At 46.1% G+C, this 18,586-nt stretch overlaps 1 long non-coding RNA gene and 1 pseudogene across 2 annotated transcripts in view; one reads left to right on the forward strand and one right to left on the reverse strand.

Annotated features, from left to right (window-relative positions):
• Positions 1-17,824, reverse strand: part of LOC111268800 (uncharacterized) — a 49,818-nt gene extending 31,994 nt beyond the window's left edge. For both annotated transcript variants that reach the window (XR_015314384.1, XR_002685410.2), the window contains exons 1-2: positions 15,679-17,824; positions 14,465-14,657 (exon numbers count right to left, since the gene is read on the reverse strand). This is a non-coding gene — a long non-coding RNA (uncharacterized LOC111268800). The remainder of the gene's footprint in view (positions 1-14,464; positions 14,658-15,678) is intronic.
• Positions 5,434-11,241, forward strand: LOC147752315 (toll-like receptor Tollo pseudogene; annotated as a pseudogene).
• Positions 17,825-18,586: the final 762 nt, after the last annotated feature.

The raw sequence follows: 18,586 nt of genomic DNA on the forward strand, positions 1-18,586 counted from the left end.
TGAAGCAGGACTGCAAGCATATTGGAAAAAAGATCGACCGTTTTATCGGTAGCGATATAAAACGAAAGGCCAGGCGAGTATTCGTAGCGTTCTTGTATTCAGAGGGATGTTCGGCCTCTGTACGATATCGGCGTAGGTCTGATTGTGGACTCACCTATGACTTGTTTCTCTTTCCCATCTTTCTTTGACCTTCCTAGCTCCTTTAGTCGGACGGACCAACACGAAGAGCGACATTAACTGTAGCAACAATAGAAGCCGTTGTGTTATTATGATTTGATGACGATTGTTTTTAAGTAACGACGCCAGTAGCAGCAAAAGCCATTGGCTGGCTAGCTGACTGCTTGAGCGAATGGGCGGTGGCTGGCTTTGGAGCGTTGTAGATACTGCCGCCATCATCGATGTCATCATTGATTCATAAGAACTGTGGTTGTAGTCGGCTTTCGCCACTGCTATGGCGGCCACTGCAGCCAGTTTAAACAAAGCTTCCTACTGCCACCACTCATCGTTGATGATGACGATGAACGTGGAAAGAAGAGTAGGGAACAACAACGATGCCAACAGCAACTCCTCGCTAGCTTTTCGTTCACGTATCATCATTACAAATAATGCTGGTAACGATGACGATGATGATGATCACGATGGTCGAGGGCGTAGTCTCCTCGAAATCACGGCGACAAGCATCGACATGCCGTAGCAGCCGAAAGTCGTCCAACTTCAAGTTGTGCGGCTGGTCCTCCCGCGTTTATACGACGGCTCCTACCCCTACGATACGGATAGCGAAGCCGCATCACTAGACCAAACACCACTGACAGGCAGACCACCGATTTCTTGACTGGCTCTGTAACTGATCCAGCGGCGCCAACAATATCTAAGCAGATTCTGTGACGTTTAGCACCAGCAGAGATATCAACAGGCAAATTCGAGGTGGAATGGAACGATCTGAAGGAGGAAAAGACGCGATGAGCGTTTATTTGAACACTTTTTTCCCCGTAGTGGTTTTCGTAATGATAATACAGCGGCAGGCCCTATAGAGTCACGTTCTTTTCGGCCGTGAATTGGGTGGAGCTGTACGACGTATCGGGCGTCGCTCGACGTAGGGCATCTTTAAGGACTGAAAACCAAAAAGGGAAAGTGGGCAGTCACCGAACAAACTAACGCTACAAATTAAGGAAAGTGTACCTCGTCTCTCAGTGTCGATGAAAACCAGCTTCTTACGCTAACAAGATAGGGCTAAATTTTATTGTTACTTTCAGATGGAAAGATCTTTGTCAAGAAATAAGGACATGCGGGCCAGCTGATCAACGTGATCTGAGAAACTGACCTGCAAGTCGTGCGCTAGTGATCTATTATTTATATTGCATGCTATATAAAAACCTGAAATCTCACCCAGAGAACTATAGGTGCATGATAAGAGAGTCGTTCGTGTCACGCGACTGATTTCAAAAATCCCCTGATCGACTACGAGCAATCTTTCTTATATGGCTTTAAGCAAACCTGATAGAGAATACGCGTGAGAACCTAAAATGCTAAGTAATACGAGCAAATAGTCTGTAATTATGATGTTGGTTTTCTGTTACATTTAGCTCCAACGGGGAAATAGCCCGTCGAAGTGGGAAGTTTCAAGGATGTAACCCTTTAACTAAACGCGATTCAGTGAAATGATCAAACCGCTCTTAAACACTTCCTGTCTCTTCCCGCCTTTGTAGCTGTTTTACGAAATCTGTTTTGTATGGCGAACTTGTAGGGGTAGAACGAAGGGCAGGGTCGTCTGACACCGGATTCGTCGGTGTTCGTATAATATATGTGTGTGTGCCTGTGGGTGTGCAGATGCTTGTGAATTCATGTCTACGACTAATTCGATTCCTAGCACAGTTGACTTCTTCGACGTTTTCCTTTGCCCTATCGTACATCTACGATGTGCAGTATGGCGAACTAACAGGCTCGGATGTTGATGTTGTTGCTCCGAGTACGTGTTGGATCCGGATCATAACAGCATCAGCAGCTGAAGCAGACTTGTAGTGTGCCTATGGGGTTATTTATGGCACGCCAACGACGACGACGACGACGACGGTGATGATGATGGTTATGCCGATGGTTATTGTTATGATTCTGTTAATGACGGCGTTGGAGCTAGCAACACGCTGGTTGGTATTCGCCATTTGCTATTTCGACAATGCTATGTGAAGCGATGACGACGAAGGAACGCGGACCTTGGCCCGGCCTGTTTCCCTTTTAATGGACGCGCACGTCATAGCGGCCGCTGTTTCGATCTGACCCGCTGGACGGCCGAACAGCGGACCACTCCTCGGTGTGGGTGTTACTGACTGGTTGACTAACTGTTGTTATTTCAATAAGGGCGTGTGTTTGTGTGATATCTACGTGTACATCTACATACGTATGTGTGCGTCTATGACGATCTGCGAGGGTGCACGCCTGTTCGCGAGTATGTGAGGGGCAGAACGGCGGCGCGAAGTACCCGTTCAGTTAAGTTGCTGTGAGCAGGTACTATGGGTTGGCCGTTCAAGCACAAAAATCTTCCACGCGACGACACAGCGCACCGAGAGACGGAGAAACAGCACATTTCACCACTCACACACGACTAGACAGATAACACGTGCACTTGGGCAGAAACACCGATCCATCAGCATAGCGCACATGTTTGTACTACTACCAATAGCGGCCCAGCTATGTAAAAGGTAGTGGCTGCAGCAGGCCGCTCCCGATCACCAATTGTAACTGTATTATAGACTATTTTGCGCGCGTCCACGAGCTAAATTCTGTCAGATCGTTAATTCTGTTGTTAGTAATTCAGCTAACAGCATATAAGGAGTGTGAATGTTCAGACTATTAAGTAAAGGCCAACGTTTTGTCTCTCGTCGCTTCAGTTATCCCCTTTTCGTATTGTTAACGGAAAATTTATGCCCTTAACTACTTGTCGACGCGGCAACGTTGGACGAAAACGGAACAGACAAGACGATGGCAGGCGCGACATAATCTCCGATGACGACGATGCTATCCTTGAGTATTTCTTACCAGTACAAAAGGACAAGCGGTAACTACTACGGACAGTGGCGTCATATCCAGGCGATATCGTCACCGGAGTCGATGGAGACATTCATATGTATCGCCGGATTTCGGTAAGAGTGGTAGTGTCGATGCAGGCCGCAGTAACGAGGAAAGACATGCGTCCGCTAAATGCAATACCCGAAACGGAGTCCCTACATTTATCTACCGTATGCTGACTAAAAGTCTTCTGAAGGCTTAATTCATCGCAGTACGCCATCCAGGGTGGCCGGTTTAGTTATGTGGAATGAAAACGGATAGGAAATTGAAGCAGGCAGCCCTTTTGGCTTGCCGTATGACGACATTTCGACCGACGTAGAGGGCGATCAGACAGTGCAGATGTAGGAATACGGAAGCCAGGTCATGAGTTGCGTTCCTGCGATAACGAATTCAACCACGACAACAACAACAACTTAAAACGATGGTAGGATCGCGATCTAGGATTTTATTTGATATAGCTGAATTCAAATTCAGCCATTCGTACGCTCTCACCGTTCACGTTTCTCGCGAGGCGGCAAATCTAGTTGAAGATAGAAAGACTGCTAGCAATAATGGTGCAGATCTGTTCCAAGTCTAGTTGATCCTAACGAACACCTAATGACTATAAAAAAAAAAAGTCTAACTCGTCCATCGTTCAGGTTAGACGAGGCTGGCCACCCAGTTTGCTCGCTGGGGATAGAAATCAGAGAAAAGCAAGAAGTCGCTGGCGATCAGCTGCCGCCAGTAGTCAGGTACTTGAGACGCCCTGATTCGTCTGTGCTCTTTTTTGTCCCTCTCTGAATGGCGACGGCGACGGCTGCTTTGCAGTGCTTTTTCGTCTGCTGCAGCTGTGCTAGAAGTAGCAAGAAGCTTCGAATTTACAACCGCCGGTGTCATTTGTTCAGTACACCGAGCCGCCGTCTTGGGAAGAGATAGCGCGGCCACGACCAGCGGGGGTCATAATACAGCAGTAGGATGAAACACATTGAAAAGTAGACTATGACAACTTTGTAATAGGTAGATATAGCAACAGTATATCGTCTGTGGATAATAAAACTCTGGAGTGGGATTTTGTGTCGATGCATGGTTGGCCAAGCTACCGGCCAAGTAATGTGAAATACTCGAACCTCATCTCAAGGCCTATAGTTCGTTTGCGTCTTGCGTGAGTATGATTAGTAATGTTGACCGCCGGATATTGAGAAGGAACGAGAACGTACACGGAAAAATAGCGACAGTGGCGACGAGGGCGTTGAGTGACGACCAGCGTCAGAGAGATATAAAATGAGGATGGCTCCAAAGTCGCTGATGAAAATTAGGCTTTTTTCGCTTAATGGCCCAGTGTCCCTTCGCTCCAGCGCCTTAGTCTTTCATGCCCAAGATCTCTTAGATTTGTTCAATTTTCCCCTTAGTCTTCTCGGTCACTTTCTACCCATAGTCGAGATTGTTTCCGATAAGAGGAGCCGCTTGAATGGTCTGCTCGATGAAGTACCCGACTGAACACGCGGTACTCCTCGCCACTGAGCGTCAAACGAAGGAGACTATCTAATTGCTTGGAGTGCAGAGCTCACTTTCAGACTGCTGTCTGTTAACCGTTCATCTGATGGACGCGACGCATCGTGCGCTGAAGCCTTAGGTTAAAAAAGCGTCTGCAATGAACGAACCTAGTAATAACAGCCGTTGCAGAAATAAAAGTACGTTGCACTGCGTAAAATTAGTACTGACATTGTTGATTGTAACGGATTGACAGTGTACGATCCCAATGGCTTCGTGTTAGAGGTGGCTTTTCCTGCTATTTATTATAAAAGGATTCGGCAAAAGGGGCAAAGCGCGAGAAGGAATTGGTAGAACCAGTCCCTCGCGCGTCATAGTAAGCTGCCTCAAAGCTGGTCCTCACTATTACTCCCCGAACATTTGCAGAACGTCAACTGATTGGAACCTTTCCGCCGCTACGTATGCTCATTGATCCTATCCCTAGAATACTTCCATCCCTTGTGCACTTTTTTTACTCGCCTGTTTCTGGGCCCGCTCTCACCAGCGTTGCCTTCACTGGTCCTTCCATTGAATAATGATAATTCGGTACATCGGCTGATGATCATCATCGCAATAGTGATAAGTGTATTCGTATTTCTCAACCTTGACACTGCCTTAATGTTGTATGTTAATTTAGTGGTATGCTTCGCTGTCTCGACAGCGCATGCTATTGTGGCTTGTTGCTGCGGTTACGGCTTCAGTAACAGCAGCCCCCCGGGGCATCTGAGCGTTCAGTTAGAGTAAGGACTGGCAATCGGAGCGTAATATGACAATATAGGAGTGCGATATGACAATTAACAGTGCCACGTATTTAGCTGGACCATTAACGAATTGTTTTATTTTCTGTTTGTCGTATTACAGAGTGAGTGCTGCTGCTGTTGCTGCTCTGATGCGCTAGTGGGGGCGAGTAGGAGTCCTTCCTTTTTCGCCCACGGCCGCTATGGCCTCCCCTCCGTTACCTGCCAACCTCACCCTGGCCGGCGTCGTGTCGGCCATCATCGTCCTGTTCCCACTAATAGCGTCGCCAACGGTCGGACGCTACGTGAGCGCCGATGACTGCGACTGGCAAACGTTATCGCCAGGCGCGCCTGAAGTGGCCATGCGCTGTCGTTTCCAGTCGCTTCGTGCGGGTCCTGACGCCACGAACTTTTCCCTCATTCAGCCAGACACCACGCGCGCAATGAGCGTCGTCTGTGACGCTCTCTTCACCGAGAGCCAGCTAGCGAATGGTACATTCGAAACGCTTCGACAGTTGCGTAGCCTCAGCATCGAGCGGTGTAAACTAGAAGAACTGCCATCGCACGCATTTTCAGGGCTCACCGAGCTTAGCAATTTGACAGTACGTACGCACAACGGCGAGTGGGGTGCCATCTCGTTGTCCATTGCTCCAGGCGCTTTAAACCACCTGAAAACATTGGAACGCCTTGATATGGCGCATAATAATATGGTTGCTCTTCCGCGGGCACCGTTTTGCCAGCTGGAATCGCTTCAATCGCTAAATCTGACGCACAACTCACTTACGGATCTAAACAATGTGGGCCTGAGCAGCGACGACTGCCAATTGAACGGCTTACTTGAGTTAGACCTATCGTCGAACAAGCTTCGGTACGTCGATGATCGCGCCTTTGAGAACTTGTCCAACTTGAAGAAGCTCTACCTACAACGCAACGAACTCGCCCAAATGGTTGAGACAGCTCTGTCAGGTTTATCGCGTCTTCAGCTTCTGGATATGTCGAATAATCGGCTGAATACGTTACCACCGAAAGTGTTGCAGGGTTCCGCTGACCTCAAGGAACTTTATCTGCAGAACAATAGTATTGGATTGCTATCACCGACAACATTTCGCGGATTGCAACAGCTCGTGGTATTAAATCTAAGTGACAATCAAATTTCAAGTGAATGGATTGCTCCCGAGACGTTCGCCGATCTGATCCGGTTAGTTGTGCTGCATCTGAGTAACAACAGACTTCGGCATATTAATGCCACGGCCTTTGCTTCCCAATACAGCCTCCAGATTTTACATTTAGATGGGAATCAGATCGAGACGATTGACGACAATGCGTTCAATTCTTTATATAACCTGCACACGCTTATTCTCAGTGGAAATCGACTTCAGAGTTTAGATGCATTTACCTTCAACGGATTATATGTATTAAGCAATCTTGCGCTTGATGGGAACCTTCTGTCGTCGCTGCATCCCGATGCGTTCCGCAACTGCAGTAGTTTGCAAGATCTTGAGCTGTCTGAGAATCAGCTGAGCCAGATCCCTCGTGGCCTTCAACATCTGCGGTTCTTGCGCGCACTAGACCTGTCGGGTAACCTGATCGACGATGTCACCAACCTTACCAGTGCCAATTTGACCAACCTTCATAGCCTAAGTTTGGCGCGCAATCGCATCGGTAACATGACGAAGGGTACCTTCGCCAAGTTCCGCTCATTACGCCGCCTCGATCTTTCTCGTAATCAGATTGGCGGATTGGACCATGCGATCTTTGACGATGCGCCCGCGCTAAATACAATCCAGCTGCAAGACAATTTGCTTCGCGACATCAATGGCCTGTTCATGAATCTTGCGCATCTGAGGCTACTGAATGTTTCTCGCAACGCTATCACGTGGTTCGATTACGCGCTCGTGCCGGCGGCACTTAAACATCTCGACCTACACTCGAATGAAATCGAAGTGCTTGGCAACTATTTCGAAATGGAGTCGGCCATGCACCTAAAGATTCTCGACGTTTCGCATAACCGCCTGCGCGAGATCAACGCCGCATCAATCCCTCACCGCGTCGAGAGCGTCGCCCTATCGAACAACCTCATCAGCGTGATTCACCCATTCACGTTCATGCTCAAAGCCAACCTGTCGCGAGTCGACCTAAGTAATAATCGATTGCAAAATATTGACATCAACGCATTGCGTCTTAAGGCTACGCAAGACCTCAACCGGCTGCCTGAATTCCGTATCAGCGAGAATCCATTCTTCTGCGACTGCACGATGGAGTGGATGCAGAAGATCAACGCGCTTGACGAGTCAAGGCAATACCCAAGGGTTGTCGATCTGGATCGCCTTGAATGTCAATTGCCGTTCTCGCGCCGAAGAACCAAGGTACCATTGCTGCAGGCAAACCAATCAGACTTTCTTTGCAAATATAAGAGCCATTGCTTCGCCCTTTGCCACTGCTGTGAATTCGACGCGTGCGACTGCGAGATGACCTGCCCCGACGGCTGTAGTTGCTATGCCGATTCGACGTGGAATTCAAACGTGGTGGACTGCAGCTTCACCAGCCACAGCGTGATTCCAGTGCGAGTGCCGATGGATGTGACCGAGCTATATTTAGACGGTAACGACATGCCTCAGCTGGCTAGTCATTCGTTCATTGGTCGAAAACAACTGAGAGTTGTGTACCTCAATAACAGCAATGTTCAAGTGATCCGAAATCGAACCTTCACCGGGCTGGCGAATCTGCAGGCTCTCCACCTCGACCACAACAAGATCACCGCGCTCCACGGGCATGAATTCGACAACCTTACAACGTTGCGAGAACTCTATTTATCCCACAACCGGTTAAATTTCATCAGCAATGTCACCTTCTCGCAGCTGCGTTCGCTTCGCGTACTGCACCTAGACAACAACTACATTGTCGAGTTCCAAGTATGGATTCTCAGCCAAAATCCGCTGCTTACCGAACTTCGACTTGGTCACAACCCATGGAGCTGCGAGTGCCGCTTTCAGGAATCCCTGTTTGACTGGGCGCAAATGTTTGGCGCTAACGCTCTTCAGGACGCGAGCGCCACGAGGTGTAGAGGGAATGACACGCTCGGCCCACCCCTAACGCTCTTCAATGCCACCGCCTGCGCAACAAACCGCATCGCGGTAACTGGCAGTACCACCAACGGCAATGCACTTGGTGGCTTCACCAATGGAGTCAATCAAATCGAAGCCGCCGATGACTCTCACTACTTGGGAGGAGTGATTCCTGACCTGAAGCTAGATGTGCTGCCTATAGTTGGGTGGGCCATTGTGGGGCTTATCCTATTCCTCATCGTCGTGGTATTGATTATCTGTATTGCATACCGCAAAGACATTCGCGTATGGATATACGCGCACTATGGTGTGCGTCTGTTTGAGCGTCGGCGCGAAGAGCCCGAGAAGCTATTCGATGCATTCATTTCGTATTGCAAGAAGGATGAGCCGTTCGTGGCGCAGCTTCTGGCACCTGAGTTGGAGTGCGGTAGCGGTGGCGCAGGAGGTACGGCGCCGTATCGGCTGTGTCTTCGCTACCGTGACTTGCCAATGTCGGGCTATGTCGCCGAAGCGATCGGCGAAGCCATCGAATGCAGCCGTCGATCAATTGTCGTATTGTCCGAGCAGTTTTTACGCAGCGAGTGGTGCCGTTTCGAGCTTAAGTCGGCGGCTCGCGATGCCCATGTGCGGGGCAGCACCGACGGTGGTTCCTCCCTTGTCGTCATCGTGTTGGATAAGGGTGCGATGCGCCTCCTTGACGCCGAGGCTCGTCTGAGCCTTCGCGGCGCCCCAGTAATCCAATGGGGCGAAAAACGGTTCTGGGAGAAACTACGGTATGCCCTGCCTGATCCGCAGGCGTCGTCTCGGAAACAGCAGGTCATGCTCCCACACGGCCAGCAGGTGATGCTACCAAGCGATGCCACGATACATCGCTATAACACAACAACTGGACTCCACTCCGCTGTCAAGCTCGTCTAGTGCCTTTATAACAAGTCGAAGCTAGCTAGCTAGCCATAAAAAAAATCAGCAAGCCAGATGGCAAGAAAGAAGAAGTCTTTGGTTAGTCACTGACGCTGATATACGCATGGTAATGGCGAATCATAGTGGGCTAACTGACACGGGTACATATGAACAGACACAGATGCACACAAAGTGAGACACACATTAAGATCATGTGAAAAGATCTGGAAGTTACCGCAAAAAAGATTGCGATCGCGTTGTTTCAGCCGAGGCCGACGTCGACGCGGTATTCAGCAGCGACCGTTTAGAGACGATACCTATGTCAGTCGACAGAAAGGCGCCCGGCGTTCAGTTGCCAAATAGCTACGCTGGTCGGGTAGATGCTATGATCAGGCAAATCAGCAAGAATATGAGAAAGAAAGATGAGTGAACACATTGTACATATAACGAAGACAACGGTACACGAGTGTGCACACAGGGAGAGAGATACATAGGCGTAGGGTCTGGGATGGTCAGAGTCGCCATGGTCGCGAAGCGGACGTGATGACAGTGGTCTGTTATCAGAAGGATGCTGGAATACGTGAACAAGTGAATGAATGGACGAGTGAACACGTGACGGGTGACAGGAGATGACAGCAACAACAGAGATATCTGCAGCAGGGTTAAAGCACACACAGATCCATATTCATACACACTGTAATAATAATAATTGATTGCGTAATTTATTACTAAGACGCCGCATACGCCCGGCCAGCGAGTTCCTGCATTGTACATAGTCGTTGTATCAAATGTAGTCCAAAAGTGCTGACAACAACAACAACAACAACAACAACAAAAACAACAATAACAACAAAGATGATGGTGATTGTATCAAACCGTACTCTCCAAGATGATTGATTAACCAACTGAGGGAGGCAAAAACATCTACAAAACGAATTATGTGTTTCGCTGTTCTATCCAAGGGGCACGCGGGCCCTTTGTGCGAACACACGAACGAATTAATATTATACTATTCCTAGCCCGCCATTTGCTCCTTTGAAGCATCTGGTAGCTTTGCAAAGACTACGTAGGTCTTTACGTAAAGAAAACGAACGTCCGAATCTAAGTCAAACTCTCTAGCCACTACCCTTCGTGTCCCCTGTTTAGTTTTCACCCGTAATCACGTCACTCTCTTGTCTGTACCTACCTAAAACACACTTTCCTATTCATCATTAATTAGTAAGCAGTGACCAATAAGCCATTTTTGATGTTCTGTATACACTATTAAGACCCTGTGCTGTTCCTCTCCTCCCAGACACATAGAAGAGACCATGTCGTATACCAGTGCGAAATGACTGTTTCAACGTCAGACTTTCTTGGTTCGTACGTTGAAACTCGTCTGATCGACAATCTCACACATTACATCACCTAACACAGCATACGACGGAGCAAAAATGGTCGATGACACTTTCACAGCTACACCTATTTAGTGGCATGTGTGTTCGTATAGTTACTTCAATTTTCTCTCGATTCGGCGACAAAAAACCTATTATTGTTAGGTTTCTCTTGTTCCAGCCATCTTTCTACGACGATAATGACCGTGTTATCTTTGTTACCTATTGTACCATATGTAAATATGGGTTTTTCTCATTATTTTGTAAAAGATTTAACGCGGACGTAAAAACAGGAAGAAGGGACAGTACCAACAAAAATCGTCTGCTTTACGTAGTCTCGTAGCGTCTCGTAGAACTAGTGAAGTAGACAAAAGCTGTGAGTTGACGCAAAGGCAGGGAATGGAAAAAGTGCAAGAATTCACGTAAAAAAAAAAGCTTGGGACGAACGTAATCAACTAACAGAGGCCACGACTGGGCCATTTATGATAAAAGTGTATAACTAATAATAATTGAGCTGGAAGAAACGCCCGCTGGCATTGGTCGACAAGGTTTGTAACAGAGAGAAAATAACAAGCCAATACGGGATGAATTCTATATGACTGTATTTATTATTGCAAATCGTTTGAAGGCCGAGGCACAGACACACAACTAATTACAGATATCTCAACAAATCGATAGATTTCTGTAAACGATGAATAACTGTGTAGTAATTGATAATTGCAAAGTCGAGTGTATGCGAACGTTAAATTGTCGCCACGCTCGAGGTATAGCATACGAAAAAATCTCGACGATAGCGTAACGGCCGCCGGAAAACTGTTGTCGCAAGATAATAGGGGCTTGGATGAGGTCGATTTGTGGAGCTTGTTGAATGTTTTCAACGGTTTTGCGTCTACCTTTGCTAAGTTCAGAGGCCCTAGTGAACTTTGCCTTAATATTCTACTTTGCCGCTTTTCTATGCTGTTGCTCAGCGGCCATTCGCGTACAACACCTATCGTATAGTATCGATAGTCATGGCTCTCTTCGTCGCGTTTGTGTTGCGCTCCGCTTCCGATCGTAGAAGATCCGTCAGAAATGGACACCTGTTCGTGCAGTGATTGAAGCCGCCGTCTATGCGACAGCTGTGTAGATATGAATGTACTCATCATGCGCGTACGATTTTTTCGTCTCGATACTCCTGTTTTCTGCTGTTTTTCTTCACAATCTACTCGATTTTTATTCCGTCCATCTGCGCATCAGAAATCCCTCTCCTGTGTCATTTCTGCTATCACTTTTCCTACTACTACCACTACTGCTGCTGCTACTGCTACTACTACTACTACTACTACTACTACTGTTCCGTGCGTTTTTCTTTTCTAATGGAATACGTCGTAGTGGCTATAGGGGCGGCGGCGGCGGCGGCGGCGGCGGCGGCAGCGGCGGCGACGGCAGCGATGGACCACCCGAGAATCGATTTCGGTCAAAATGGATCTGCTCCATTTTTTCGGGTTTCTGCTGCTGTCATTTTGCCAGCCATAGTTAGACCAGTAACGCTCGCCATTGCACCGACTTATTGATTGTTTACTTGCTGAACGATCCTCCCTCAGACGTTCCTTCCACTAATTCTGACGGTGGAAATGACGCTGAGGAAGATCGGGACGATGACTGTGGTGATGATGATGACGGCGAGGATAGGGATGAGAACATTGTCGAATGTTGTCTTGCGCGAGCGCAAACAAAGGCATTGACGCGAAGTAAACGATGGACTGTACTAAACGAACTAGAAGACGAAGAAACAGAGTAGAAATTTTTAAGTCGGTCATGACAAAGACAACAAGAGAATTTTGTACGCGTTCTCGCAATGCGATTGTAGAATAGGGCCGGGGAGACATTATCAAGAACTAACTAAATGCTAATGATAATGGTGAACTGATGATGAATTAAAATACACCGAAGTATATAAATATATATAGTAGTAGTAGTAGTAGTAGTAGTAGTAGTAGCAATGAACGAAGAGCGGATGACCAGTTGAGAAAAGCGTAACGCGAGTATATATTGGGTCGAGGGAAGAAGCTGTTCTGCAGAAGAGGGGAAGAAAGAGGTGCAGAGTCGCGGCTCCGTCGTGCAGCCATCATCTCGGAAAGGTGGTGCGCGCGTGCAGCGGAAGGCCGAATGTACATTGACTTTGTAAGCTGTGATACAAGACAAAAACACAACGGGGACGCACACACAAACGGAAGATGACGACGACGATGATGATAATGATAATTATGACGGTCACAAAAGGCATAGGAGAGACAAATGTTGAAAGCGAGATGGAGGCAGTTGTCATTATCGCCGTTGTGGTCGTCGCCACTAATTGTAAATTAATAAAAGGTTCAAACAATGCATTTCTGCTATTTTCCGTCTACGTAGAATATATATGTACGTGTATCGAGATAATGAAATAGGTAAAGGGCTGGATGTATGACATAAAGTTGCTTGCTAGTTGTTTACTGATTCCCCGTTGACCAGGTGGGTTTGTTAATAAGAGCCGTTAACGTATTGACGAGAGACAGGCGATATTTACAGTTATGTCATACACGAACTCAAGGGCAACGCTATCATGAAGATAGGATACATAGTAATAGTTTTCGAAATACGTCTACGTAAGCTTGATCTATGGAAGCTATAGATTTCAATTTAGAAAGAAGTAGATAGCTAAATTTAGTGAGCGAAGTGGTCGATGAGCTTCGCTTGAATCAGGCCAGACGAATGAATGAAATACTGTCAATTAGGCTGGAAGTAATGTGGCCCGTGACCAATTCAACTCCTACTTATAACGCCTTAGCAGCCCTATTTCGTTCTCCCGTTTAGAAGTGTTTGCACTGTCAGTAGTCAAAAGTAAATATCGACCATCATTACTATCGGTTGACATAAAAGCTCTCATCGAACTCTACGAATTAGGATATCAGAGACATCCGGCCTGAGGCCCGGGTAGCAGGAACGAGGAAGCTGGTAAACACTAGCAATTTTATGACCATTCTTGAATGGCGATATAATATTAAGCAACTATCGTGACTCAGGTAGCTCGTAAATGAGCAGAATCTAGATAAATTAGATATCGATACTAAACTTAACATGGGACCTTATAATTTTTCACGAGGGGTGAACTTATTTATGTTCAGTAAATGATATCCCATAACCTTCTAAAGACAATAATTAATGCACGATTTCTCTCACAGGCAGTTCATTACGGGATTGTATAATGTAATGCATTCATCATTCACCCGGAGTACTGCTAAAAAAGGCAACCCCTGAATTGTTAAATTGATATTAAGCAAATGGGATTTTTCGGTTGCCGTAGTATTTTATTATATCCGAAGAACTACATTGCGCAATCTGTGGCGTTGCCACGCTTGTGGAATCCCGTTCTCTCAGCCCATAATTGCAGCTTTAAAACCCAGAACATCATTCTTCAGCAAGTATACTATGTAAATAGTGAATATGCGACCTAATGGGAGACCCATGGCAGAAATTGACATGGTTCAGCAAACACTGCAGTCATTTTGCAGAATTTGTATATAAATAGCTCTTCTTTTTATTTGATTTTACTCGAAAGGTTTTAACGAGGTACAAGTGGTCGTATGGATTACAGCCGATCTACTATAAATAGCGTATGCTTCGTAAGCTTGTGAGTTCTGTCTAGCAAGAAAAGCAACGAAGCAGCAATATCATCTCAAAAAACACCAGCAAATACTACTACAACAACAGAAGCAATAATTCGAAGGAAAAGACCAGTTGAAAATAGGATGGATTACGATGGTGGCCATCGGCACTGCCGCCGCCGTTACGCGCTCACCGTTTCACTCGAGGCCGCTCCTTTTGTTCTCCAAGTTTCTGTTCGTCTTCTTCGTCAATCTCTTCTCTGCCTCCTGTGACAACAACGACCCACTTTGTTGTTGACAATCGAATCGGATTGTATCGACGCAGCACTCCCGTCAGCGCTGGAATAGAGCACGAACAAACGAAGAAGGAGCAGCGGCTGAAAGAGACTAGGACAGAGAAAAGGAAGATAAGAAAATTGTCCATGGAATTGTCGATCTCCCGTTGCGGTGGCTGGGGCAGGACGATCGGGGACTCCGACGCTCTTGGGGACATAGACAACGAACGGCGGCTCCGCCAACGTTGATTCGACGACGGCTACCGGCGATCGAAACAAAAGTGACTACGGACAACAACAACAACTGCTACTACTACTACTACTACTACTACTACTACTACAGCAGAAGCCACAAGCCGACGAAGCAATGACTCGGCAAGCATTGTCATGGTTTCTGAACGATGCCAGCGAGCGATGGATGGTAGCGACAACTACAACGGCGTCATCATCAATAGAAAATAGCAGCGGCAGAGGCAGCAGCATGAACGACAATAACAGAAACGACATATTTCAGTTGGAGAAACTGCGATCATCGTAGTTGTTCCTGATAGCCGCACCATTCGACAGGCGTCCACTAACCCACCGACTAAATAGGACAATAGAGGAAAACCAAGGCGAAATACAAGAACGGAATACGGGCGTGTAGTCGCTGGCTAGGAGCAACGGGGTCGGGGTAAAGGGGCAGAGTGGTCAAAAACAGAGGGAGAACGGAAAAAGAACGAACAATATATGCCTGTCTCGTAAATATAAAAGACTAGCTGTTCCAAGATGGTGAAACAGATAGACCAAATCAGTATTATCTCTTCTGTCTGTTAGAGCAAGTAGATAGTACCTAATAATTAGTACGACGGTATCCTCTGGAACGTTTTTTTTTCACAGGGATTTGTAGTTAAGCTATGTGTAGTTATCTACGATTTTCTACGTTTTTCGATTAGCTATGCACAGACAGTCAACAGCCAAAAAGGCCATTGCTAGCGGCGTCCCGTATAGATTTTCGCGTATTTTTTTCAACCGTATTACCTGTCGCACCGAAACGCTACATCGTTCTCTAATCGGGGTACTTGTTTTGATACAGTCTGGAGAATTAATAAAGTACTTGTGTGTACTTCAGCTTTCTAAATCTAATTACTTACCGTTTATTCTAATTAGGCTTGCAATGACGACGCACTAGCACCGGCACAAATGATATTTGTTAAGCCAATATTTAATGGCTGGTACGGACCGTAACCGTATGTAGCAGGGATACATCTGTAAGCCGATATCTTCTTCAATACAGAGCCCAAACGCTATTGAGAGGGGAGCAACGTTTGTCTATACGCAGCAGTGGCTAAATAGCAGCTAGCGGCTTTTTGAAGTCAATACTGTGAGCAGCAGTATCCTTTAATCAGACACAATATCCTGTTTATATACAACTACTATAGATCAATATATCCAGCTGGCAAGTTATGATAGGTATTTTAGCGGCTTCTTCGTAATTTGTATATATAGGACGAAGTAGCTCCAAACAGACGAAGCTCTTTAAACACTCGAAAGAAAGCTTCTTTATCGAAGATAGGTTGCACACGTTTACTTAGTACCTTTCGTCGGGAGTTTTAATCACTGGATATGCGCTTGCTGTGCATGCTATGTACTCGGCTCCTTTCCGCCCCCTTGCCGTCGTATCCTCGCCTGTCGACTATCACTTCTTGCTAGAAAGCTGTCCGTCCTTCTATTATTCGTTTCCAGCTCCACTGCGTGGATATGAACGTCTCGATCGGCTTCCCTTCTCAGCGTGTCCAGCAGTCCAATGCCAGTTCAGTGAGTCAATGCTCTGACAATCGCCGCGTGCGTGTGTTTGCGTGTGCGTATATGCATTCGTATTCACGTTCTTTTCCAGACAGGTCAGAACGAAAGCCTATAGTGTGCTAACAGCGAGCCGTCCCTTTTTCCCGTCCGCCATTAGGACTGCCATTTGTCTCAATCACTATACCGAGAGGCCCAGGACGGGGCAGAAAGCCCGACTGGCCGGAACGACGTCCCGTAGGAAGGACAACACAATTGCATATCTTCTCTACTAACTCGGTCTATGTTTCGCTACAGGGAAGCGCATGCGTATGGACTGTGTGAAGGACTAGAACTGCCTATCGATTCTCGTTATAAAGCCTTGAGAGCAACGTACTGTCAGATTAATAAAGATTAACTAACTCCTGACTAACCTACACCGTAACAATAATAGTGACAAAGGTCATTTCAGTTTATCAACTCATTTGTGAATGAACAATCCTGGAACTTATGCAAGTCGTTGGTCGAGCTGGCAGCTGACGCTGGACACCAAAGCGTCCCTGGTTCTTACTTCAAATCGGTGAAAGTATTTGGAAAATTACACATACCGGGGCGTACCGTGCAAAAGTGCCGTTTACATGAAAAGCCACTTCAGGAGTAACGCAATACCTAAGTCAAGGCGAAATTATTGCGCTTTCTATACGGTACTAACTAACGTGATATGACGAAAACAACCTTGGCTTCCCTATAGTCACATAGATTTTGAGCTTGAGCTTTTATGAAATTATCTATTAACGATAGGCGGTAATTCACGATTATGAACTAGATCAGTCCTTTGCTAGATAGGTATACAAAGCACAAATTGTTAAGCAGTAAAATAACACGTGTCTATTAATATCTTCTTCTTGCTCTTCGATAAAGTTCTTACTCTTACAGAGCTATATGATTCTGACGTGATATATGAATACATACAGCGCACGCTATATCTATTAAGCTAATAAACTGCTCAAACGCATCGCCCTATGATAATGTTAATTATAGTACTTCACGTTGGCGACACCTTCCATTTACGTCAGCCTTAAAGAGGTTCTGAGCGGTAGGCGGGCTTGTTACAATGTGGCCTAAATGAGGGTTAAACGTGACGGCTACATCGGGATCTGACGGAGGAACTATAAGGTGAACAGGGGTCGAACGAGTTCCATTTCAAAGGTCAATAGAACAGTAGGCTGAGTAGGTCAGACCGACTATGGCTGAGTCGAACAGTGATAGGATTATTGATCATGCGAAGTTCTATGAACATTCTATAGGAAAGTTGTTAAACAATCATTTAGTTATCCTGAAGCTGAATATTCAGCAAGCATTTTATTCTTATATTAAATAACGGCTGCGAAGTACTGCTGACTTTTAAACCAGTACAACTAGCCAACAACCATTGTTTTGCAAATAAGATCTGCTGGCATGCTTTTTTGTGCGAACCTTAATCGATGCATGGGCAAATCGTATGTACGTGCATGTTCACCAATCGGTACCAATCAGCTTCATCATCATGGTACGGTGAACGGCTCATAAAACTACACATTATTACAAAAATAAATACACGATATAGATTTTGTTACATCTTATGTCATAAGCTTGATGTCTAATAACAAGCTTCAGTATTTTAGGTAGAAGAAAAGTTTTTGCCGCATCTTTTGTAAGTTGTCAAGTTACAGAGAAGCCTTTCGTCAAACCGCTACTAATATATCGCTAATAATAATAATAACAATAACGTATATCGGTCTAAAAACACGCTCAAATATGTACTCACCCGTAAAAGGATTTTTAGCCTACGCAGGATTGAGTTATGTGGCGATTAGTGGCTGTCACTCGTAGGCCGCTTTCGGATGCTAGGCTCATCTCTTAATATGCTTCTTCAATTATCCTGTTCGCTGCAGTCGTAACCAGGTGTACTACGTAGGCACCCTGTGCCTATCCTGCCCTTAGCCGTTAGGCTATTTAGCAGTAAGCACGCCAAAAGATAGATGCATACATACAACATACTGCTGTAATTAAAAGACAACGAGACCTCTAAAGGAAAATATTTTGAACCAGTTTTCCTTATTTACAGAATTGATACGCGTTCACTCTATTCATGCATACAGTGTATCTGAGTATCAGCGTCAGCTAGCAGACATATCTTCACAGAATGAAAATGTTACCACTGCAGCTGCTAGAAGATCACATTCGGTACTTCACTACCATTATATCTCACATTTCGTGCATACTTCGCTGTAGCCCAAA

Source organism: Varroa jacobsoni, unplaced genomic scaffold (assembly GCF_002532875.2).
Source record: "Varroa jacobsoni isolate VJ856 unplaced genomic scaffold, vjacob_1.0 scaffold_1321, whole genome shotgun sequence".
Taxonomy (NCBI): domain Eukaryota; kingdom Metazoa; phylum Arthropoda; class Arachnida; order Mesostigmata; family Varroidae; genus Varroa; species Varroa jacobsoni.